The 25,602-nt window shown below is 33.7% G+C and overlaps 1 protein-coding gene and 1 long non-coding RNA gene across 13 annotated transcripts in view; one reads left to right on the top strand and one right to left on the bottom strand.

Annotated features, from left to right (window-relative positions):
- LOC138710159 (DNA polymerase alpha catalytic subunit-like) overlaps positions 1 to 3,326 on the top strand; it is an 81,747-nt gene extending 78,421 nt beyond the window's left edge. For all 7 annotated transcript variants that reach the window (XM_069840791.1, XM_069840789.1, XM_069840794.1 and 4 more), the window contains one exon: positions 1,810 to 3,326. The gene's annotated coding sequence lies outside the window, so the exon portion shown is untranslated. The remainder of the gene's footprint in view (positions 1 to 1,809) is intronic.
- The window catches only part of LOC138710163 (uncharacterized), a 117,223-nt gene that overhangs the window by 27,477 nt on the left and 64,144 nt on the right, over positions 1 to 25,602 (bottom strand). For 5 of the 6 annotated variants that reach the window (XR_011335125.1, XR_011335122.1, XR_011335120.1 and 2 more), the window contains exons 4-6: positions 15,382 to 15,531; positions 13,694 to 13,767; positions 9,336 to 9,453 (exon numbers count right to left, since the gene is read on the bottom strand). This is a non-coding gene — a long non-coding RNA (uncharacterized lncRNA). The remainder of the gene's footprint in view (positions 1 to 9,335; positions 9,454 to 13,693; positions 13,768 to 15,381; positions 15,532 to 25,602) is intronic. The other variant, XR_011335123.1, reaches the window with a different exon arrangement.

The raw sequence follows: 25,602 nt of genomic DNA on the forward strand, positions 1-25,602 counted from the left end.
GTATGCACACAGCAACAGGAAGAACATAACAAGTGACCAAGGAAACAAATGAACCCATTAATTCCAAATGACAGGAATATTAAGGAAATAAAATGTCAACAAACATTTGTGTGAAAATTATATTACTAAACTTGGACCCGGGGTACAATTATAAATGTCTATTTTTGTTTGTATCAGATATGTAGTGATTCTAAAAGCTATGTTGCTCCACATTTAGACTTTATTATGATGTATCATGTACAACCTTAGACACAAAAAATGATGGGCCGCCATACAAAGTCCCCTTCAGAAGACTTCAATTGATTCAATGAGAGCTTAGGTTAACACATGAAGAAATTTCTTATGCATGACTCCGCTCTTTTTCTTCTTTGTTTTGTTAGTTGCTTTTATTTGTCTGTTTATAGGTGTTATGAAGATATATGTGCTATAAGGAAGATATATTCAAATAATAAATTAAGTGCAAAATAAATATCCTTTCCCTAGTCGTGTAAACCAAGTGCTGTCCAAAATGGACTTAGACAAATTCACACTACAGGAGATGTCATTTTTTGTGTCTAAGGCTGTAAGTATATACAGTTAAAATACGCACACACACACACACAGATATATATATTTTTTACAAATAGCAGCGCATAAACTGAATAAAGTTATACAAGCTTATGAAATGGCAATTTCTACCATAAAAAACAAAAATGATGACATTCATAGGCCAAGAACCAGTAAGAAGTGAAATAGTTACTAATAATAAAATCACTGAGCAAACAAAGTCATTTAACTATTTAGGATGTTTACTGTCTCATGAGAATGAAAAAAATTACATCTCAAAGTTCCTAAAAATAACAGGACTCAAATAATATTTTTTAACCTACAAAATTTTCAAGGAGTACCTACTAGAGTAAAATTTGTAACAATTTGGCACTTCCAATGTTAATGTATGGCAGTGACATATGGACTCTAGAAACATCTGATAAATCAAGAATTAGAGCGGCTGAAATGAAGTTCATGAGAAAAACTGCGCAGTATAGCTATTTTGTTAGATCACAAGGCTAATAAACAAATTTTAAATTACCAGTAACTGAAAGTTACATCAGTGCTGGATTAAATACAAAAATAACTGGTTTGAACACATCCAATGGATGCCACGACATTGTCTCCCAAGAATAATGAAAAATTTCCAACCTTGGGGAACAAGACATTAGGAACGACCATTGAAACAACTACTGATAACTGATACTGAAACGGATTAACCATTTGGCCCAAATCCATGGAAAGTGTTATAATGTGTGTGTGCGTGTGTGTAAAAGAAAGCAAACAATTATAATTTCATATCAATAGTAATTTCAAAATCTTCAATAACAAACAAACAATTAAATACAAGAATCAAGTACAGTTATTCCATTTTTGCAGCAATTTTTGTTTCTGGAGTACCTTATAAACCGTGTTTGTGACATATATGCAATTTTTATATTTTCATGAAGCTATAACAAAGAAATGGTGCTACAGGTAAAACAAATATTTTGGTTATGTTCACATCTCAGGTAAGCAAACATGTTCACCTAATACGAAGATGATCTGAGATGGTGGGTGACATTTTGAAAGAATATTGGTTGAAATGACACGGAATGACCCAGTTGAAAACGGGAAGAGACAGTGGTAGGCATTTCAATTAACAGAATTTTTTTTTTTTTCCAGTATTTTAGTTTCTGTCGTAACACTGAAATTTTTAAGTTTTTTATCCTAATTTCTTTTAGATGTTCTTCCTCCATCATTCGTAATTGATTTTCCAGTACACTTATTCTTTTTTTAAAGGTGTCAGCTACAGCATCACATGAAGGTTTTGGTTTTGAGGCATCCGACGACGATTCCATTGGTACTGCTTGGAGCTGGCTGGGGTCTTGGAGTGTGCCACTTCCTTTTCTTGGAAGATATTAGGCGATACCATATCGACTGGTGTCTGTACATTTACTCTCTGTGTGATGTCCTGTATTACAGTAGCTGATACATAGGGTCAATGTTTGTGGTTTTAATGTTCTTTTTTCCTCCGCCAGTCTTATATGTCTCTACTTTCTCATCTGCAAGGTCTTTGCGTAGACGTCTTTTTAGATTTTGTGTAGACCTTTTTGTTACACCTAAAACATAAAGAAACATAAATATGTAAAAACCATGTTAATAATTATGCTGCTATATAGAAAATGTGGGTTAAATGTATTCACAGTCTCTATTAATGTATAATTTTCAACCATAAGTACAATATACTTCAAACTTTGTAGGGGACCCTGCATAAGCTTATTTAATTTTAGAAAGAAAGGAACTTGTGTAATTTTATTTTACTTATCACAGCTTCCAATAACTCCACATTATATTACATATTCATTATTTACAACGAGGTCAGTACTGGATTTCGTAACTTTTTTTTTCTGCAAAACCTCGATTTAATTGCTGTTTTACAAAAAGAATGTGAAATTTTTTTTGGAAATATACTCTCACTGTACAGCAAGCCTGGCTTGTCACTTTAGTTTAGGTTTGCTCAGCTTAACTTAGGTTTGGTGTATTTTATTAACAGTTTTGCCAAGTGTCAGGTTTTAAAACTGACCAGCATTTTCTAAAGTTTGTCAGCTTGTCAGTTCATATCTGTTGTCAGCTTTTGTCACAATTGCTGTGCCAATGTCTATTTTGTATTAATCGGTTTATTTAAGTTTTCAATACACATTTTTATAGAAACGACAAAATGAAACTCAGAACTCTCTCTTCCATTGCATGTTGCAAATTAAACTATGTTGGAAAGTGCCCTGAACAAGTGTTTGACAAAAAATATTTTAATAAAGTCAGATGTACCACACTGAAGAGTATAATAAAAATAATTCATAGCAATCTGGCTGTATTTGTTGTGTGTTTTACATTTCAAATGCTGAATAGTTTGTTATTGTATGCATGGTAATGTATTTACTTATTTTATCTTATGAAAATAATAATTAATGGTGTCAGCTTATTTTTGTTGTTTTTAACATGAATTTCAGCTTTTTCAGAATTTTAACTCGGCAACTCTGTATTAATAAAAAAAAAAGAGAAAATTGTTAAAAAAATATGTTTTTTTGTGTGTTTTTGTGAAGTAAAAAGTAGTTCAAAATAGTTTAATACTGACCTCACTGTAAATAGGCTATTTACCTATTACATATTATGTTCAATTGATGTAAATTATTTAATTTATCAGATAACTGTCATGTTCATTTGTATTAATGTAGACCGCTGGAATTTTTTAAAATTATAATACTACTTGATTATGATATTGAACACTGATATAAATTGCAATAAATTTATTTTATTCACTTCTGTCTAATCTTCAATTTCATTTAATCACTCCTTACACTACCCAACAGTTTTCACAGGGAGGTCTAATAATATATCGATGGCTAAAAAGTGATATGTCTCTGCAAGTTTGCAGATGAATAATAAAAATATATGTATTTTTTTTGTAAAAATAGACTAATATTTTATATATGTTTCTGGGGACTTTACTTGAGGACAAAATATTATTTAGGCCTAACTGTCCAATTTAATAATAAAGTAGTTATTATATGCTGGTAATAATATAGTAAAACTAAATGACCATTTTGTGGAATGCGAGATTATCACTTATTAGCTATAGATTTGCAGTTTCAAACTATTAGGACCTACATGACGTTTTGGACAATAAGGCTATTGACGCTTGAATTAAGAGAAATTACACGGATACCTTCCTTTCCCTCTTACTCCAAAATTCCAACCTTGTGAACACAAAATAAATGGATAAATTTCAGAACAAGGATACTTTCCTTTCCCTCTTACTCCAAAATTCCAATCTCATGCACACAAAATAAATTGGCACTAAAAACTTCCTTTTCGTATGCATGATGATGCGTATTCGACATACACAGATGAATTGCCTTTTTTTTTTTTTTTTTTTTTTAGTGAGGTATCCGTATACTGAAATTTTCCCAAATAAATTATTGGCTCTGCAATGTCTCTTCGTAAGCAAGATGATGAGAATTCGACAAATACATACAAATCTGCTCTTTTTAGTAGCCTATTTCAAGATAATTGTCAGTGAGGTATCCGTATACTAAAATTTTCCCAATTATTATCAAAAGTATGAAATAACCACTGTATAAATTATGTGGAATTATGTAAACACGTATAACTCACCTGGAACAGCGTTGAATTGTGAGGTTAAATCCAACCAGGTAGCCTGCTTTTCTCTTAGAGAACTTCCGTCAGTACTTTTATTTTCTAATATAGATGCCGAATTGCCGACGAGTTCTAAAAGAATTCCCACTTCGAACTGTGAGAAGTTCGGTGCTCTTTTCTTTTTTTCTTCCATGAAACTTGTTTTGAAACCTGTGACGATGTTTGAAACAGTCCGACAAGGCGACAAACAAAAACGAAGCGATAATTGACAGAGTGCGTTCGTTCGCTGTTTTATACGCGGTTACCTAGCGCTCAGATGATTCTTCTCAAGCGAGCGTACCGTCAGCTGACGGTAATGAGTTGATCGAGGGAAAATGTCGGTGCACCGCATCTGTAACTTGATCATTGTCAAGAATTGACCATGTTTCCGTGATTGCTGATAAACAGGCTAGATGATCGAGAATGGTGCACACGGCCATTGGTCTGTCAAATGGTGTGCAAGCTTTGCTGTGATTTTCAATTGGAAATATTTCAATTCTGGGGCAATGAGATAATGTGAAATGACTATTGATAATTACCTTGTTTGACAAGCTGTGGTCGCACGAGATTTACCACACCAAAATATCTCTGTAAGACATTTTAATCAGCAAGTACATACTTCTGGCATAGCCTCTGATAAATTCTGCATTAAAATCTTGGGCAATTATTTTTATCACTTTTTTTACAGCACACTGCATATTCATCTCCAAACTGGACATTTAAATTCGAGCGCAGGGAATTTGAATATGAGTCCCATGGGATAATTTATACTAATAATAAATCTGTAACCAAAATTTTTCTGGTAATTTTCGCTTTTTCAAAAATAATTGCTATTAACATATATAATTAACCATCCTGAGATCGAAAATTTTTTTTTTTTTTTTTTTTTTTTTTTTTTTTTTTTTTTTTTTTTTTTTTTTGTCTGTCTGGATGTTTGTTATCTTTTCACATGATAATGGCTTAACCTATTTATATGAAAATTGAAATATAAATTAAGTTCGTTCTAACTTAGATTTTATTTCGGAATATGTATGATAAGACTTTGTGTTAAATTCTAATGTACCTTCTAAATATGTTTCGACCTATTTGTGGGTCATCCTCAGAACTGGTTGTTGTTGGTCTTGGCGCCTCTTGTTTTGTTTCCTGTGAGGGTGTGTTTGTGTAGTGTAATGTGGAGTCAAAGAGTGTGTGTGTTCTGAAATTGAGTTGTGTGTTGAGAATTTCGTTGGAGTGTGTTTTCGTGTATCTGTATATTTCATATTGTTCTAGTGTGTTTAGTTTCACTACACAATACCACAACATAGTAAAAAACACAATAAACAAAAACAAAGACATCATTCCAACCAACATGAAACAACAACTGAAACCAATCAAACCAGAAGCACCTAAACTAAACGCACTACCGAAAATACATAAAGAAAACATACCCATCAGACCATTAGTCAATCATCAAAACGCACCAACACACAAACTAGCCACATATATGGACAAAACCATAAGGAACGACATAAAATTCGAAAAACAAACAACAATAAAAAACAACATAGACATAGTGAATAAAATAAAAGACAAACATATCCCACACAGTACAACATTAGCAACTTTCGACATAACTAACCTATACACAAACATACCCATAAAAGATACACTACAGATACTAGAACAAATGCTCAAAAACAACAACATACCACAAGAACACATTAAAGAAATCATCCACACCACAAACATCATCACAAAACAAAACTACTTCACAAACAATAACAAATATTACACTCAAACCGAAGGCCTACCCATGGGATCACCCATTTCCAACATACTAGCAGAAATATTCTTACACCACATAGAACAGACATACATACTAAACAAAGACAACAACAAATACGCAGACAACATCATATATTGGCACAAATACGTAGATGACATACTAATACTATATAAAGGAAACAAAAGACAGATCCAAAACCTGCATCAACACATAAACAAAATACACCCAAAGCTACACTACACATTAGAAATGGAAAACAACAAATCCATAAATTTTCTAGACATCACAATAACAAAAGTAGACAACAAACACACATTCAAAGTATACAGAAAATCCACAACAACAATACACATACACAACACATCCAACCACCCCACACAACACAAACAAGCTGCATTCCAAACAATGGTACACAGACTACTCCACATACCAATGAACCAACAGGATTACAACGAAGAACTAAACACAATCAAATACATAGCACAAGAAAACAGATACAACCCTAACATAATAGACAACATAATACGTAAGACAAAACATAATCACAAAAAACATAAGAATACAACACAAACACAAGAACACAAAAAATACATCACACTAACATACGAAAACAAAAACACACACAAAATTGCAACTTCATTCAAGAAATTAAACTACAACATCGCATACAGAACAAATAACACTCTACAAAAACATCTCAACACACAAACAACACAAACAAACAAATACAACCACACAGGCGTATACAAACTCAAATGTAACACCTGCAACAACTTCTACATAGGACAGACAGGCAGATCATTTCAAACACGTTACAAAGAACACATCACAGCCATAACAAACTACAAAACACTTCCACATATGCAGAACACATCACAAATGCTAACCACACCCAAAGAGACATCAACACAGACATGGAAATACTACACATCCAACCAAAAAGCCAGAAACTAAACACACTAGAACAATATGAAATATACAGACACACGAAAACACACCCCAACGAAATTCTCAACACACAACTCAATTTCAGAACACACACACACTCTTTGACTCTCCATTATACCACACAAACACACCCTCATAGGAAACAAAACAAAGAGGCGCCAAGACCAACAACGACCAGTTATGAGGATGACCCATAAATAGATCGAAACATGTAAACAAGGTATGTTAGAATTTAACATAAGAAAGTCTTATCATACATATTCCGAAGTGATACAGTGTTAAAAGTTGCGTAATCAAGATGTATTAGATTTTATGCTACATATCATTCAAAATATCTTATTTAAAAGGAAGATTATAAGGGGTCTGAATTAAATAAATCGAAATATCTCGATTATTGATTTTTATGAAAAATATTACATAACAAAAATTTCTTTAAAAACGGTTTCCAATAAGTTTTATTCTATGCAAAATTTTGATAGGACTGATATTACTATGATGTACTGAAGTAGGCCTGCATAATGTTATTTCCATGCAGGAATTCTGCATTACCATTTGGCGAGATATATGTTTCAAAATAACAATGCTTTTTATATCATTGCTGCCTCAGATTAATACACAAGTAATAAAGACAAGGCGGCCTTGGACAACAATCAGATTAATATTTATTTAACAACCCTTTTTATATGGATGATATTCATATGTGTTTATAATATACTAAATATTATTATAAAGAGAGAGTGTTTGTGTGTTTGTATGAGGCAATCTCAGGAAACTATTTAATAAATTTGAATAATTCTTTCATCATTGGAAAGTGTAGTTCCTTTAAATGGACGTAGATTTTATGTCATTACAGAAGCTCAAGAGTGAATCGAGGACTGCACACAAATGCATATTAAGGTAGGACTAAACAGAACCTTAAGCACAAAAAACTTTATATACTGTCGAAACTAATAATTAGCAATATGTAGGCCTACTGTAGTTAAATTGTCTGATTTGCGTTGCGTTTTTTATGAAATAATGAAAGTCAGAGATGGAATAATTTTACAAATATACATGCAGCACATATTAAGTATTAATTATTCAGTAACATAACAGTACATATTTTATTGCTTAATTATGTACATATTTGAGTGAGCTACGGTAATGTAGGCTATACATAATAGGTAACAGTCCTATGTACTCCATACTGAATAAGTAACAAACTAACATCTTTAGCATGACTTGTGGCTTGTATGCCACTCCTCTGAGCGCGAGTTCTTATATACTCAGTCAGTTATGGCCAAATGTTACAATAAAAACAATTAACAACATAGGTATTTCAGTCATAACGTTATACAATACCAGATGAAACTATGAAGTAATTACATAATTAAAATACGACTATTTGGTCTAGGGAGCATCCGTTTTCGTTGCAAGAAAAATTTGTTTAACATGTTTGTAAATTAGTCTTGAATATGTTACGCTGCTGGAAAAGTTTTTCTTCCTGAGATTCAATAGCCCTCACAACCAATTAAAAACTTAGGTAGGTACTTATAGCAGTACATTCGTTATCAACACATGCTTTAAACAATATAAGCCAGTACAACACCTTATTTCAAATGGTAGCGTTTGGTGACAAAGCCTTCTTACAGCTGAGAGTAACAACCTTCAGTTCTTACAAATATATGCTGTTAGGTCTAACATAATACCAAGCTTAAAAGTAGAATTAATCGAACTACTCCAGAAACTATTGCATGATAATAACAGTTACATTCATAGTTCTAAATACAACTTTGAAAGTAATTCAGGAGCAAACGATTTATAACTGGCAATAAATTATTCACTAACAAATAACAAAACTGTATTTGGAAATATAACAGATTTAAGAAGGGCATGGGTATGGCTAGTATAAATTAAATCAGTGTAATTGTTTATAAAGCAGGACCAGACACAGTAAAGGAATAACTGCATATAAAGAAACCACTTCCTTGTTACGCTATAAAATCAAAACCGATACAATTCACAATAATAAAGACAACGTACTCAAAAAATTAAATGGTCGAATTACCCTCCCACAACAATCAATGAAAAGATCATAAGAGGAAGAACGAGAATTAAAAAAAAAAAAAAAAGACGAAGCATGAGTAAAGAAACGAAAACTAGTTAAAACTTAGAGAAGAGTCGACCTGGTTGGCGAGTTGGTATAGCGCTGGCCTTCTATGCCCAAGGTTGCGAGTTCGATCCAGGACCAGGTCGATGGCATTTAAGTGTGCTTAAATTCGACAGGCTCATGTCAGTAGATTTACTGGCATGTAAAAGAACTCCTGTGGGACAAAATTCCGGCACATCCAGCGATGCTGATATAACCTCTGCAGTTGCGAGCGTCTTTAAATAAAATATAACATTTATAACTTAGAGAAGAATGCTATATTACACTAACCTGATAATATTTCCTCCAACTCTCTGACTCTCATATGTAACCTTTCTGAAGATGAGTCTCCAGAATCTCTAAAGCTCTCTTTACCACCAAGAGTGACACTGTTTCCTGTTGATATTTCCTACAAAAAGAAGAAATATACTAGATTTATAAAGTGTTTTTCTCTGTATATTAAAAAATAATAATCATCTGTATTACAATGAAATGTTACATACTGCATTGATATGAATGGAAAACTTAATACAAATACATAAATATTTAAACAGTATTTCTATAATAATTCTTACTGATGGCTGAAATGAAAATTGATATGTAATCCCAAATAAACAAACATGCAACATCTTGAAGATTATGTTATAATAATAATTAAATACATATTTAGTTCACATGAAAAATTTCAAGACACTGATTGTATGGCTACCATAAAAAAAACTGTAATGAATGAATTATTTCAGAATAAAAATTACATTAAGTTACAGACATTTCTTTTATGTGAGAGAGAGAGAGAAAGAGAGAGAGAGGAAGAGGGAGACAGAGAGAGAGAGAGAGAGTGGTGCACGCATATGCATGTCTGTGTGTGTGTGTGTGTGTGTGCGTGCGCGCGCGCGCGCATGTGAACGTGTATCCAATGCCTACCCACTTTACTTGCATGATTCGAGTTCTGCATAATGTGGATAGATGGCAGGACTGTGACCCATTTTTAAGTTGCACATCATTTTGGCAGACTATGCTAAGCATGTGCAGTATCTATGAAGAGTTATGTTGTGTAGTAAGGTATTGAAAAAAAAAGAAAAAAGCTTTAGTATATTGATATATATAACAATAGTGATTAGAAGTTACATATCACCTCTCTCATAGCCCCGAGGTAGAAATCTTACACGAAAATCTGACCCCACCTGGGAATCGAACCCGGCCAGTTGATCTGCTGGCAAACGCACTACCACAGAACTCGGAAAGTATGAAGTACCAGTAACAATATTCTACATAAGATGTATTGGACTGTTTTACTACCATTCTTTCAGAAAACTTTCTCTCCTCGCACTTAATCACTATGATCCAAGCTTTCCCTATCAAATTCTCCTCCCTTACAAAAGATAGTAGTGGGAAGATGCGAGACATAATAACAAAATCCCCAGCGTGACTCTACCGAAAATTGGTACACATCAAAAGAAATGATCACTGATAAATATTTGCAAATTTTCTGAATTATGTATATTAAGCCTATTCTTCTTAGAACTTTTCACGTGAAATGTCTAGATTCGACCTACTCGTACAAACTAAGCAACATTACCATGAAATATGCTAACAGTTAATTGAGCTGAAAATTACCCAATTTATTAAATATGATCATTACAGGTGACGAGTCATGGGTTTAAGGGTATGAACCAGAAACGAAAGCATAATCTTCGCAGTGGAAAAGTCCTGGTTCGCTACAAGTGAGAAAAGCATAGTAAAGTTAGTCGAATGTGAAGAATAATGTCGCTCTTTTTTTTCGATTGTTCTGGTATGGTGCACCACGAATATGCCCCTAGGGGTCAGATAGTGAACAAGGAATACTACCAGAGGTTGCGTGAAAAAGTGAGGAAGAAATAGCTAGCACTCTGTCAAGACAAGAACTTAAATCCTTCACTATGATAATACACCAGCTAATCATGCATTCATAATTACAAATTTCTGTGATTCTCCAGTCCCCCTCTTCTCCTGATATAGTCCCAGCAGATTTCTACATATTTTCAAAATTGAAATTGCCGCTCAAAAAGAAATTATTTGACACAATTGAAGAGATCCATGCAAATACAGAGAAGGTTCTTAACACCGTGATGGAGGACAACTTCCAGAAATTATGCCAAAAGTGGAAACAATTGGAGTTAGTATGTTCTGCCAGAATGAGACTACTTTGAAGGAAACCCATCAAATAACTTGTACATACTATCATTTGGATATTACAACCCCCATCTAAGGACTTTTCAATTACGCCTCATAAGAAACAGCTTAGGTCAATTGTTAGTTAAAATGAATTACATGCTGGATAGGATTCTATGGGTGCTGTTACACATTTTAGACATGACAGGGCATGAGTCATATAACAACAATACTGTGAAATGTGCATCTATTTTTTGTGTTGATTTATGTAAGAGCAACAGTCAAAAGGCTTAAGTCCTTTCATAAAATTAGAAACTAAAGAACATAAAGAAAAAATTTTCAACATTGAAACTTTTGATGTTTGCATTCCTGGTTAATATTTTCATTCCGAATTAAAATTTAATTACTTCATTATTGCTTTACAAGCTGTTGTAAAATTACAATTCATGAATAATGTTAATCATTTAAAAAAAAAAAGAGATCTGAGAAGTCCAGAAGATTACAAAGTAGAAAAAATTAAAAGAGCTTGTCTTCAGGGTAAAGAATATGTGAATTGGTATAATAAACTTATAACTCCAAAATCAACAACTGAATACTGCGGCTAAGCATTTTAAAACATTATTTAGGCTTTCATCCAATTGGATTATTATATTCTGCCTAAAAATTTAATTTTAATTTGATATAAAAAATTTTATTAACAACTGGATGACTCAAAACAAGCTCATTCAGATTATAATAATTTTACATTATATTCAGACGTCCTAATGGAAGCTTCCACTACATAGATATTGTGCAACATGGAAAGTGTCTTGAGTTTTGTGCAATCATTTAACTCAGGATGAGCAGGACATTTATGTACAGGGATTGACCAAAACCATCGAAGTGAAGAAATGCTTAAAATCACAGCAAAAAGAACTCATCTTTAATGTCTTCTGTAATGATTGAGAATAAAATACAGTATAAGAAAAACATATGTAAAAACCCATTTTTGCATTCGTATGCTGTGTCTGAAAAGAGGGTAAGGAGACTACAAAACTTGATGTTACTCTAAATAACCTAGGGATTTAAGAGGTCAACAAGGTAATAGGAAGAATGTACCACAAAATATAGTGGAAGAGATAAAAAGTTACATAAAATCATTTCCCATAAAAATCGTCATAACTGAGTACTTTGATGCTAAATTAGATATTAATAAAATGTATAGGGTGCGGCAGTGGGATGACGATTTTTATAGCCTTGTTGTGGGACACTCAGGACGAATTAAAAGAAAACACATATACTGGAAGTAATCTAGTACAATGCAATTTATTAATGTTCAATTACTTTTTAAAAACTACATTTTGTAAGTAGCCTCCACAGCAACAAATACATTCCTACAATCTGCTATGAAAGTTCTGCATAACACGCCCCAACAAAACAAGTTCAATGGCACTAATTTCGTTCCTTATGTTTTGTTTCAGCTGGATGATGGGGCGAAGCTTGTCGTAATACACCCTACTTTTGAGTTAACCCCATAGGAAGTAATCAGCGCACACTGCTCATGGTTCAATGAACTGTCTGCAAAACATATTTCCAAGGACGAATAATTTCACGATTTGGAGACATTGCCTGGCCGCCAAGATCTCCTGACCTGACTGCAGCTGTTTACTTCTTATGGGTTAACTCAAAAGTAGGATGTATCACAACAAGCCTCACACCATCATCCAGCTGAAACAAAACATAAGAAACGAAATTAGTGCCATCGAACCTGTTTTATTTGGGGGGGGGGGGGAGGGGTGGAGTTATGCAGAACTTTCATAGCAGATTGCAGAAATGTATTTGTTGTCGTGGAGGCTATTTACAAAATGTAGTTTTTAAAAATTAATCGGACATTAATAAATTGCATTGTAGTAGATTACTTCCAGTATATGTGTTTTCTTTTGATTCGTCCTCAGTGTCACACAACAGAGCTATAAAAACCGTCATATCCCACTGCCGCACCCTATATATGTTGTTAGGAAAGAAATATTCAGGTACCACAGTTAAGTATTCATTTTATTAAATTTCCAGAGAAAGTTCTGATTATAATTTTGATAAGCTGCAGATAGAAACACATAGGGAATGTAAGCAGTTGAAAAAAACTCGAATCTAATAAATGATTGTGCTAAACAGGTAGTGTCTGCAGTGTTGTCTGACCATGAAAGAAGACACAGGAAGTTTTATGAAAGTATGAAGAAAAGTAAAGAACTATCCAAGAAAGAATGTACAGCTCTTGAACTTGCATTTGATGATGATATGCAAAATGTTTCAATCCCAAGTATTACAGTGCAAGAACTTTATTACTACAATCAGTTCTTAGTGTTTCCATTTGCTATATACAATCTTAAAAACAATAAACCTGATATTCTTTTTCCTCTATCATGAAGAATCCAAATGAAACATGCTCTTCACCTTTATTCTGATTCCTGCGGAAGTCAAAGTAACAATCATCGTAAAATAAGAGTTCAGTTGACACTTACCAGTACCAGGAAATTCAATAAAATTATTCACTTTTTCAGATTTGTGGCCACTCCTTTTTGGTCAGTGATTATGACTTCAGTCAGATCAAGTCAACATGAAAAAAAAAATTTATAAGTAGATTTTATAAGCCTAATCAAATTTGTGAAATGATTTGTTATGCTGGAGCTCCACGAAAATTCATTCTGTTGAAGTTCCACGAAAATTCACAGTTCACATGACTGATTCAGATAATGGTATTAGATTTCAAATCTTGGTTGCCTCAAAAGTACAAAGAAAAAAAAAAAAACTGTCTGTCTACAGAAATTCAGAACAAGTCTGTTCAACAATCTCAAGCGCATGAATTTTAAACTGCATGGAATTTCGTTATGACAGTTCTCTTATGTAGCAAATGTCAATTCACTAGAAGCTTCACGAATACAGCACAGAATGTCATGTCATGTGTGTCATGCATATCCATTATCTAAACACCAAATGAAGAAAAACTGAGATGTATTTGAAAAATAATTAAATATATTTCTAAGAGAATCATGAGTTTTACAGAGGGATCTTGTATTGGCTAACAGCGTAAACTTCGATTTTTTTTTTCAACTTTTTGTACATTCTAACCAAGTAATATTAATTTATGTAAAATAAATGTTATGAATGGACAGAACGGAGAAAAGTAAGTAAATACGAGCATTGTAGATGAGCCTAAGAAATATTATAGTACAGTATAAAAATGGAAATAAATTGGAAAAGAAATTGTCTTTATTCATGAAAGACCTTAAGTCAGCAATTTCCTAAAAGAATGTTTCAAGTTTTTCTGAAGAAACAAAATTACTACACAATAAAACTTACTTACCAAATGATATCAATAAAAAGAATTACACCATTTTTTTTCCCAATTCCCCAAAACTATGATTTTTTTATTATTTAAGCACTTTCACAAATAACTGATATATGAACAATGCTGAAGAAAGTCAATGTTTTATAATATGTAAACAGTGTTAAAGAAAGACAACATTTTAAAAAATATTTTATTATTTTAATAAAAATTTAATTAACAATAAGTTTGGTTACATTTGTACCCTGAGAGAATGTGGTACAAACAAGAACTAAAATCTGTGAACCAAGCATAAAGACGGTTCACACAATCCAAGAATTTCATAAATCCCCAATCACTTTTTCATAAACAAAGATTCATTAACAATATAAAAGTTTGTCAACAGAATTCTTGATATAGGCTAAAGGACCAAAAACCATAATTTTAAAATTTATAATTTTCTAGAAATCTCACACACAACTATTTATTACCTATCACAACTCAATTTATATTTGGTCTGTTCTTCAGTTTGTGGAGTAAGGAAGTGCAGTTTCATTTTATTTCCAAATTTTAGTTCAGAATCTACCAATTGGGGAAGCTAAATTAATACTTATCACTTCAATGGAGCTTTTACTGACAATGAAGACATAGTCAGGATATTCTGTCAAGCTGAACAATTAATAATATTGGTCGTGAATTAAGTTTTTTTTTTCGATTTTGTATCAGTTTCATCTGAATTCTGAACTGTAATAAATTTCTTCAATCTGCTTACAGAAAACGTTATAAAAATGGATTCAATATTGAAGAACTAGGACAACTGCTTGTAACACAAGTAAAGATAAAACAACCTGTATATCACAATATACTCTAAAACAGAATATTTACCAATTCAATTGAAGTCAAAGAACTGCAATCCAATTATTCTTCTGGAGAAGCAATCTCTCTTGTTCCCTCCGTTTCATTTTCTACCTTCTTTTTCTTCTTTTGTTCACTCTGATGAGATGATGCATTCTTTTTCTTTAAATATGCAGCAAGCTACAAAGAAAACGCACTTCATTATGACATATGCTCATAGTTATCATGAAGAAAGGTGATGGTGGCAGCAGGTTGGTGAGGGTGGAGGTGGGAGGAATAATAGCACTGGAGGTGATCATGGTGATGAAAACGATGACGACGATGACGATGATGATGTGAGGAGGGAAAGAATGGCAACAAGGTGGAGGAAGAGAACTACGATGATAATGAATATAGTCATAATAATGGTAGCTACTTGACTTAGGATCCCTTCAGATGAGGCCACTTAGCACTGCCACTAGTAGCTCGTTAGTGGCTCTGCAAATGCGTGTTAATGGCACTGCAAATGAGCATTAGTGATGCTGTGAATGAATGTTTGAAGCACTGCTTAATATACTAAAATTTTGTAGAAAATTTTTCAGTCTTCCAGTGAACATGGGCTTAGAGAGAGATACACGTTTGGCAACTTTGCTCATATGGAGAAAGAATAAACGTAAAAATAGAAGAAGAGTCTGGGTCCATTCATTGGCTTTGGAATGACAGAATCTAGGACTATTTCACATTTCATTTGATTATTTACATCAGGACTATAAAAAGCTTTTTTTTTCCCCCTTATTTTTGCATGTTTAAAAAATCATTTCAAGAACTTCTAGCAGAAATTACTACCGAAATTCGAAAAAAAGACACTGTGGCACAATAAGCTGTATACTGTCGTGGCAGTGCAGTGTAAGGAACTGGTGGCCTAACAGTCCGTTAGCAGCAGGCACGCCACTAAACTACTGGCCTCATGTGAAACCTACCATTTAATTCCTTGTATCGTGACAGGAAGCACCACTCTCTTACACTTCATACGTTTAAGAATTTTATTAGAGTTTTGTTATAGAGTATTCTGAAAAAAATGCGATAAGCCAAATCGTTAATTAATACTTCAGAAAGACACAATGTATTGGAACAAAATTATACTGTAAACTACACATATTTTATCAATGATTTTACGTAAATATGTACCAAACTAATCTATAAGTATTTTCAAACGAACCCACACTTAAACTCATGCTGTATTTTCTGAAGGGTTAATGTTATGTTACTTGTGCACCATTATTATTCAAAGATAATTTATGACTATTTACCAGCATATTTTCCAGACAAGCGAAAGCAATTCTAAATAAGAATAAAATGCACTCAATATTTTGCCGAAAACCGGGACTTCCTCCAAGTGGTCGAAAATTACTTTTTTTAATACTGTAATATACAGTTTTCAATCACAGCCTACTAGATTCTTTCTGTTGTCATCACAGAGCTATTTATTCTTCGTCTATTTTGTAGGAAGGAGGCCTTGACATATTACTGGACTTTACAAAGTTTAATAATGTAGTTCAAATAATGTATGCAATGATACATAAGGCAACCAATCACCACATAACATGTTACACAGAGAGTTTCTGAAATGTTTTGCCAACTTTGGAAGGTATTATTGGTCCTTAAGATTAGTTCTTATAGAACCTAAGTCCCAACATGTTTCTTGTCAGAATTGCAGCACTTCAATCCTCATATTTGCAAATCAGAAAATATTAAGCAGAAACATACATTTCAAACTTATACATACGAGCAGACCCAGGTTCAAATCCCAGTTGGGACAAGTTACCTTGTTAAATTTTTTCCCAGAGTATTATCTCAACCCATTAGCAGCTGCTAGCTACCTGCTTGCATCAGGGACTGTCGAAATAAAATTGAATTCAAACGTAAACTTACTAGGCACTTGGTCAGTAATTGATTTCTTGTAAATAGTTTCCTTAATCTATCACAAAATATTTCAATATCCAGTAATTTCGTCACTATACAATTCTGTTATTCTAGGTTTAATTTGTAATTCAGTAAATATAAAATATTCTTGGTTTTCTATGATAAATTATCTACCTTTAATTAATCAGGTAATCTTTCCGTACTTCGATTTTTATTGTAATTGTAAATTTAATACTAATTGTAATTTTATTTATAATTGTAATTGTAAATTTAATACTAATTGTAATTTTATTCTTCATATTATAGTTGGAATCTCCTGGTAGAGGGGCAGAGAAGGTCTGATGGCCTTATCTCTACCAGGATATATAAATGAATACTAAATACTAATACTAGCAGCAAATGCTAAGTAACTTTCGGCAGTGGACCCTGAACTCAATTCACTGGCATTAACACCATCTTTTCCAGACGCTACATAACCATAGCAGTTGATAAAGCATCGTAAAATAACCAATTAAAAAACAACTTATACAATATATATCAATATACAGATGTGGAAGTCAGTATAAAGGCATGGATATTTATAGGAAAATTAACATGTTCTGTTGGAATATTTGTATCTGCAATAGTATGAGATGCAGTACACTGACAAATGCATTCAAATGGTATTGAATCTGATGTCAGTAGTACAGTAAATGACAAAAATCAGCAATTCAGTCGGTAGAGGGTAGAACTCAGTATAAAGGCAGTCAGCTCTGTGTAGTGTTAGGGTGTGCGTACTTGCCTCTACTGCAGTTAGTAAACAGACACCATTAGTGGCAGTGCTTGTTGTGTACATAAACCACTATTGTGACAATGCCACACAGAAAACTGTTATCATGTGATGGAAAAGCAAAAAATCGGTGCGTACAAAAAAATGGGATTCTCTAATCATCAAGAATTTGAACCACTCTAGTTCAGTGATTGATAATTTTTTTAGATTGGGCACATGCTATGGAAAGAGTGGAAAATATGGACAAAGTAGAAAATTATGTGGGGCATCGAAATGGTTACTTTTGCATAAAGCAAGGGTCACAAACAATTATTCTTCTCAACTTATTGCTGATTTACAGTTGTAACTGCCAAAAGTGTATGACAAACGCGTTGCAATCAAGAAACGACTTCATAAACCAGCTCTAACACCCAAACATAAACGAGCTAGCTTGTAGTTTGCTGAAAAACATGTCATGGACTTCAGAATGGGATAAAGTGATCTTCAGTGATGAGAAGAAGTTTAATTTAGATGGGCCGGATGGATTTCAATATTATTGGCATGATCTGAGAACAGAGCAGCAGGTAAGAATGAGCAGAAATTTTGGTGGCTGAAGTATTTTGATTTGGGCAGCCTTTTGTGCTAAAGGTAAATCACGCATTGCTTGGCTGAACACTAGAATGAACTCTAACATGTACACTGAGATGCTAGAGACAGAATTGATTAGAATTTATGAGGAACCAGGGGAACAAAATCTAATTTTTCAACAAGATAATGCATCTGTGCATTCCTCTGTTACAACCAAAAAATGGTTTGAAGAAAAAGATATTGATGTCTTGCTCTGCCCTATACATAGCCTAGATTTGAATCCCATGAAAAACCTTTGGGTATACTTGCAAGGCGTGTTTATCACAATGGAAGGCAATTTGAGGCAGTATGTGAGCTGAAAAGAGTGATACGAGAAGAGCGGGCGACAATTTTAATGCAAAAACTACAAACCCTAACAAAAACAATGTCTAAGAGACTTCTTGAGGTAATTAGGAAGAATGGAGGTTCGACAAAGTACTAACAATGCAATAACACAACGGGACAAAGAGTGCCTATATACCAATTTCCATCCAGGAAATGCAAATGCCTTATTTTGTTACTCGTGTTATGAAATAAACTAATCCTGTCATGATTTTTGTATGTCTTTACTACTTTCATAATAAATTAGATAAATGTATGCTTAAGACATTGTACCTATTACTTTCAGTAGGAAACACAGTACCTTTATACTGATTTCCACTACTGTAGCACAAATAAGCTGTATTCAAGGTATTACAAAAACAAACATGGATAATAAAACTCCTGCTCATTTTAGCCAAATTGCTAAAGGCTATCTCAATTAGAGCCCAGAAATGTCGAAAATGTCTCTTTATATATTATGTAATGGACAGTCAGCAGAAAAATAATTATAATCAATTGAAAATATTTTTAGTTTACAACATAGATAGGAGCATATGCTAGATTCAACAATAAAGATTCGAGACGGACACAAACGAACCGATGGAAGTTGACAAGGAAAAGAAAATTATCTACCAACCATTTTCGATAGGCTAATATTCAGAAAAATCACTGCACCAAAATTCACAAATATCAATTAGTCAAGGTGAGTAAACGTATTGTAACATGCTTCAAATTGCAGTAATCAGCATAAAAAGAGCGATGCACTCAGCTAAAGTAATACAGGGTCGTCGGAGCAACAGGAGCAGCAGTAAACGGAAGTAAAATATGTATACAGATCAAGAATTGGAAGGTTCAGCATGAGAAGAGTTAAAGAAGAGAAAAGACGGGAGAGTGGTGAGAAGAAAGAATTAAAATTTCGGCCAATTCTAGTTAAATTTCCAAATTAAAGAAATGATTATGAACAGAGTGAAAAATACGAGGGGAACAAAATTGCGTTTTGAAAATGATCTTAGTTACGAAGTAAGAAGAAGAAGAAGAAGAAAACTATTGTGAACATATCTAAAAAAAGCGAGAAGCAAAGAACTTTTATAATCATGAATAAGAATGAATTGAAAATTAACAATAAAGTTTACAATTTCGAATACTGTGAAAAGAATTGATGGGAAATGCCTGTTATTCAGTTGAGAAGCTTTTTGTCATCTAGTCTGCTATCAAAAAATCTGAAAGTTAGAATTTATAAAACAGTTATATTACCGGTTGCTCTGTATGGTTGTGAAACTTGGACTCTCACTTTGAAAGAGGAACAGAGATTAAGGGTGATTGAGAATAAGGTTCTTAGGAAAATATTTGGGGCTAAGAGGGATGAAGTTACAGGAGAATGGAGGAAGTTACACAATGCATGCATTGTATTCTTCACCTGACATAATTAGGAACATTAAATCCAGACGTTTGAGATGGGCAGGGCATGTAGCACGTATGGGCAAATCCAGAAATGCATATAGTGTGTTAGTTGGGAGACCGGAGGAAAAAAGACCTTTGGGGAGGCCGAGACATAAATGGGAGGATAATATTAAAATGGATTTGAGGGAGGTGGGATATGATAATAGAGACTGGATTAATCTTGCACAGGATAGGGACTGATGGTGGGCTTATGTGAGGGCGGCAATGAACCTGCAGGTTCCTTAAAAGCCATTTGTAAGTAAGTGAAAAGAATTGTGACAAATCAGAGTTTTGGACTGAAACTGAGCTAAGGCAGGTGAATCAAGAAAGGCAGCAGGAGCAATGAACGTGAAAACATGCGTAGGTCAGCAGAGGGAAGACAGCTAGGAAGATATAAATACAGACAACGCTAAATTTAAACAAAGTGAAACGAGGGAATATGTACAATGGGGGTACCAAAACTGGCTACAGGAACGAAACAGCTGACCAGAATAAACCAAGTACAAAAACAAAGTGTGAGTAAAATAGCAGATACTGTTGACAAAGGATTATCGAAACAGCTGGAAATGTTGGAGGCCAGGAGCATAAACACAAATGGAAGGAATGAAAGAGAAAAAAAGGCACGAATGAACAAAGGAACAAAGCAACTACCAGATATTAGTGTTTGTGAGGACAGAATAGATAGGACTTTTGAGATGGTATTAAAAGAGAGCGGCAAAATGGAGGGCAGGATAGTAAGGATGGTGGAATTAGTGAGGAAGAACAGTGTAAAAAAGGTGAATGCAAGAAAGTCTGGGGTGTAATTAAAGTGAACGAATGAGAAGTGAAATTAAGTGAATTGGATAATTTATGTGAATCAATGTTGTGGGTTAGGAGTAGCATCAAGGGTACTATAATTGTAGGAATATTGTAGGTGTAGGTATACGAAAAGAAGCAATAAAAGAGGGAATTAACGAGTAGGAGTGAAGAGAAAGAGATAAGTACATGATGTAAAGTGCTGTAAAATAGAGAAAATAAAAATGTATATAAATAACTTAGGAGAAAATAGTTGGGAAAGAATGAATAAGAGTATGTAGACTGGAGAATAGAGAATAAAAATAATGTAAGTACTGAAAGAACGAAATATACAATATTTAGCAGGAAAGCAGAAAATGGAAGGGAGACAGTCTAGGTATGAGAGAGAATAGTCTAGATAGCAATACAGTTAGAACTGAAGAATAGGAATTAAACGGGAACTACTTGGTAAATGAATACATTAAAACAAAAGGGTATATGTTAAAGTGATGGTGGATTGAAAAGCAGAAGTGTAAAGGTCCACCATAACTATGAATCGTAAAGTTGGCTGACAAATAAATATCAATATCAATAGATATGTAATGTAACTTTTAAGCAGAAAGAAATATGTTTCAGAACATTTGCATTTGAGTGAAGTGAGTTGCTACTCTTGTAATAATTTAACTCCGTTTAAGCAGATGCAGGCTACCTAAACAAGATATACTCATTAGCAGTGGCGTGCGGTGCTATTTCTCGATGGGGAACAGGTCAGAAACAACACTAATAATAATAATAATAATAATAATAATTCTGATAATGCATATAGAGTGTTAGTTGGGAGTCCGGAGGGAAAAAGGCCTTTGGGGAGGCAGAGACGTAGAGGCAGGATAATATTAAAATGGATTTGAGGGAGGTGGAATATGATGATAGTGACTGGATTAATCTTGCACAGGATAGGGACCGATGGCGGGCTTATGTGAGGGTGGCAATGAACCTGCGGGTTCCTTTAAAGCCATTTGTAAGTAATAATAATAATAATAATAATAACAATAATAATAATAATAATAATAATAATAATAATAATATGTATGATTCAGCAACATTACCAATTCCTTTTTTTTTTACTTCATTTACAACTTAATCAAAAAAAAGAATATGTTAATGTAAAACATATTAATGATATTATATTATTGTTATTATTATTATTATTATTATTATTATTATTATTATTAGGCCTGAATATATAATACAGTTAACTAAAAGTAAATAAACCTAAATTAAACCTGCAATTTACCGCTTCACGAGCACCCAGTTAACCATTTCACAGAATTACAGTAACTACTTCGAAAATATCTTGTATGAGATTTTGTTTTAGTTTTAAGTTATGTAAGGAGAGGAGTAGGTTTGCCATTCAAAATAACCGCGCTTTTCTCAGCAACATTGATGGAACTAAATGCTCTCGACTTCAGCTGATCGATAACACAACACTCGCTGTCTGGTTCGCATCAGGGCGCTCGCGCTCGGCCTCGAAGTTGGAACAGGCAGCAGTCACCTGTTCCCTTGTCATTATTTCGACAGATTTAATTCAGGCTGTGAATACTTAAATCGTACGGATTTTTAAGAACTATTGTTTAATTTCACACACAATATTATGTCACACGAAAAACTCTTCGAACTTAATTGTTTTCCGAATTATCACTATATAAATAAACTAACTTGATGAAACAGTATATTCCACACTTCTCAATACTCTGCGAGGGAAGAGGTAACTCTACAGCTTCCAGCGATACTCGGGTAAGTTCGTGTCCACTCGAGCCTGCTTCGGAGGAAACATTGCTTGAGACTCCCACTCACATCATCACGCACAGCAGATGATAAGGACTCGAGTCGTTTTCACCTCACTGCAATAAGCCTGCTAATGATAGCTGTTTCCGCTTTTTGAAAACTGCAAGTAGGCCTATCCTTTAGAGTGAAGTATATCTCACAATCTCAGTTAAGGGGCAGGGAGGAAGGAAACAGCCTGTTCCCTCTGTTCCATGGAGGAATCGCCACTGCTCATTAGGATCAATAGTTAACCTACTACTAAGCTAACCCTGTCAGTGAGTCATATATCGAGATGTTTCTACTATGTAACAGTAATCCTTCTCTATATCTGTTCCCTCAACCACAATATTTATAAAAGAAACAACTATTGTACTCAGGGTGCGAATTAATGGGGGGGATGGAGGGGATTTCCTCCCCCCCATTGGAAAGTTGTCCCCTTCTCATAAATTCATATTAACATCCCTGCCAGGGATAACTTCTATCTCCCTCCTAAGAAAAAATAATTGTTTTAATTCGACTATACTTTATACAATACAGTATAAAGTAAGCAAAGAAAATAATATTGTATTATCATCACCAGCAAGCTGACAACAATCAATAACTTAGGAATTACACATCTTATCTCAAGTCTGCTCATGGATATAATTATTATTTATATGATAAAGATCCAAGACAAGCAACTCAGTGCGACCAAGCATTGAGCCATATCGAATGAGAATAATAATAATAATAATAATAATAATAATAATAATAATAATAATAATAATAATTTTATGTGTGGTATTCTCTATCTAGGATTCTATCCACTCCTCTTAATTCGCACCCTGCTTGTACCACTGAAATCAGACCAATTTAAGAATGCACAACTTACACAACCAATATTTTACTTTTCCTTTTTGGGTTTTGCCTTCTGTTTCCCTAGGCACAATTCAAAGCATTCACATTATTTACCTCTTCCATGGTATTTTGATAATCTTCTTCCCTTTCTGTAGTATTTTGTCAATTTTGTTCTTCAATGGGATAGTTAAAGTTTCGATTTGTATTACAGGTATAGTCATGCTTGGAATTTTAATTTCAATAACAAAATAAATTATCCTTTTTAAATTCTACATTAAAAATGACTTAATTAGGCAAATAATTCAAATGTTTAACGTTAAACTAAAAGGAATTATGACTATAATGGATTTGTTATTTAACTTCATATTCAGCTATTTTCCTACTAAATTAACAGTAAAAGCATAAAGTTATATTTCAAGGATTTTTACACTACTGTATTATAATCAAAGGTGAATGGACTTAAGATTTCACAGTGACAGTTATGCTGCTAATACCGAAGAAAAATAATGCCAAAAATGTAATAGGTTCAGGATTATCAGCCTGATATCGTACTTGGTGAAGATTCTCATGTGAATATTGAATCAATGATTATATTCTAAAATGAACGGAAAGTTGGAAGAAGAGCAATTTAGCTTGAAGACGGTAAAATGTACAAGAGAGGCAACTGGACTGAGCTGCGAACAAAAAGCTGAGATATCTAGAGAAAAAAAAAAGTGTAGGCCTATGTATTATTTGTGGACCTGGAAATAACTTTCAACCAAGTGAATTGGAATAAACTTATGGGGATCCTGAAGAAAATAGGTGTGAGTTGGAAAGAGAGGAGGGTGTTCAGTAATTGTTATATGAAACTAGCTGAAGTCAGTGATAAGAGAAGAAATGTCAAAGGGAAGTTGAATAGTGACAGAAGTAAGACAAGGATTCCCTTTATCATCACCTACCTTGCTCAGCATCTACTTGGAGAATATAGTGAAGAACTACTTTCAGAATACAGGAGGGGTGATAGTAGGAGGAAGAATAAAGTGCATAAGATTTGCTGATAATATGGCGTTATTAGCAGAAGAGATGATACTAAGTTATATGCTACTGGAGCTAGATGGCAGCTGTGAAAACTATGAGATGAAGATAAATGCAAACAAGACAAAGACCGTGGTTATCGAAAGTAAAATAAAGTAAAATGAGGCAGTGAAACAAGTGGACAGCATCAAATACTGGAGTGTACTGTAATATGAGCTGCTGCCAAGAATTCAAAAAGGACAGCAATGGCAAAGGAAGCTTTTAATAGAAAAAGGAGCCTTTTCTACGAAACTTTAGTGAAAAACTAAGGAAAAGACTAGTGAAGTGCTTTGTGTGGAGTCTGGCATTGTATGGAGCAGAAACATATACATTATGACAAAGCGAAGACAAATGACTAGAAGGATTTGAAATGTGGAAATGGAGAAGAATGAAGCATGTGAAATGGACAGACAGAATAAGAAATGAAACTTTGCTAGAAAGAATAATGCTGAAACTGATTAGGAAGAGAAAAAAAAATTAGCTGGTTCACTGGCTAGCCTACTGAAGGATACACTGAAGAAATGGTGAACGGGAAAAAAGTTCAGGCAGAAGAAAGTATCAGATGATAAATGACATTAACATGTATGAACTGTATGCTGAAAAGAAGGCAAAAACGAGGGAACATTGGAGAATGCTGGGTTTGCAGTGAAGGACCTGCACTTGGGCGGATAACTATGAATGAAATGAATGTCCTATAATCGTTGGATCATTGCTCTTCAATTGTC

Source organism: Periplaneta americana, chromosome 12, assembly GCF_040183065.1.
Source record: "Periplaneta americana isolate PAMFEO1 chromosome 12, P.americana_PAMFEO1_priV1, whole genome shotgun sequence".
Taxonomy (NCBI): Eukaryota; Metazoa; Arthropoda; class Insecta; order Blattodea; family Blattidae; genus Periplaneta; species Periplaneta americana.